We start from the raw sequence: 1,564 nt of genomic DNA on the forward strand, positions 1-1,564 counted from the left end.
ATCCCAGAACTACGAGTGAGGATCTTGTCAATGATCTCCGGCCAGCTGGGACCGCAGTCACCAAGAGAACAATGGGTAACACACTACGCCGACGAGGATTGAAATCCCGCAGTGCCCACAAGGTCACTCTGCTCAAGAGAGCACATGTCCAGGCCCGTCTGAAGTTTGCCACTGAACATCTGAATGAGGCAGAGCAGGACTGGTTGAAAGTGTCCTGGTCAGATGAGACCACCAAAATGGAGCTCTTTGGCATCAACTCAACTCGCCGCGTTTGGAGGAGGAGGAGGAGGACGAGGAATGCTGCCTATGACCCCAAGAACACCATCCCAACTGTCAAACATGGCGGTGGAAATATGCTGCTTTGGGGGTGTTTTTCTGCTAAGGGGACAGGACAACTGCACCGCATCAAGGGGACCATGGACGGGGCAACAGAGCGGCAAATCTTGGGCGAGAACCTTCTCCCCTCAGCCAGGGCATTGAAAATGAATGGCGGGTGGCTGTTCCAGCATGACAAGGAGCCAAAACACGCGGCCAAGGCAACAAAGCAGCGGCTGGAGAAGAAGCACGTTAAGCTCCTGGAGTGGCCTAGCCAGTCTCCAGACCTTCATCCGGCTGACAATATCTCTGTGGAGGGAGCTGAAAGTTGGAGTTGCCAAACGTCAGCCGCCAAACCTTCATGATTTGGAGAGGATCTGCCAAGAGGAGTGGGCCAAAATCCCTCCTGAGATGTGTGCAAAGCTGGTGGCCAACTCCAGGTAACGCCTGACCTCTGGGATTGCCAAGAAGGGATTTGCCAGCAAGCACTAAGCCCTGTTTGGTGAAGGGGGTGAGATACCTGTGTTCCCTGGTGAAGCTGCAAATGAGCGCCTGATTTGTTAGCCATGCATTTCTTGTGAGTTTTTTCTTGCTCTTCTGTCTGTGAGTGTTCCGATGCAGCAGCTAGCATTGTATTTTGAGAGGGCTGATTTGTTTGTGAGTGGGCCGAGCTGGCAAACGAGCAGGGGATGAAAAGGTTGTTTGCTTGAGTGCAGGTGTGCAGCAGGAGGGCTTGGAGAGCGGGGAGGTAAAAGCGAATGTGAAAGAGCCATGGAGGAGGAGAGTGACCCCTGCTGGAGGAAAAGCAAAAGCCTACAGCACCTGGTATTCCCAGGCGGTCTCCCATCCAAGTACTAACCAGGCCCGACCCTGCTTAGCTTCCGAGATCAGACGAGATCGGGCGCGTTCAGGGTGGTGTGGCCGTAGGCAGTACTCAGGCTCTCCTTCAAGCCTCTTCTACTTGTCACGGGCAGCCTGGCCTCCGCCTTTCCTCGGCTCTACTACCCAGGACAAGCCGCCTGCTGCTACTGCTGTTTCCTTTTCACCCACCGGCAAAACTGACACACACCGCCCCGTCTCTCCTCTCTCACTCACTCTCCTCAAACCCCTGCCTCCCTCCCGCTGCTTTGCTCCCTCTTTAACCTCTTCCTGACCGCACCTCCTCACGCACAAGCACACCACACCAGCCTGGCCTCAACCGCTCCTCCTTCTCCTTCCCGCCTTCCCCTGGCCTGACTTCAAGCCTTTG

At 55.3% G+C, this 1,564-nt stretch overlaps 1 non-coding gene across 1 annotated transcript; it reads right to left on the minus strand.

Annotated features, from left to right (window-relative positions):
* Positions 1 to 1,125: 1,125 nt before the first annotated feature.
* Positions 1,126 to 1,244, minus strand: LOC149457181 (5S ribosomal RNA). The gene has a single exon (XR_016313699.1). It is a non-coding gene; the product is annotated as a 5S ribosomal RNA (ribosomal RNA).
* Positions 1,245 to 1,564: the final 320 nt, after the last annotated feature.

The sequence above is a fragment of the Staurois parvus genome, unplaced genomic scaffold (assembly GCF_062004578.1).
Source record: "Staurois parvus isolate SC_StPar_1 unplaced genomic scaffold, SC_StPar_1.0 ptg000333l, whole genome shotgun sequence".
Classification (NCBI taxonomy): Eukaryota; Metazoa; Chordata; class Amphibia; order Anura; family Ranidae; genus Staurois; species Staurois parvus.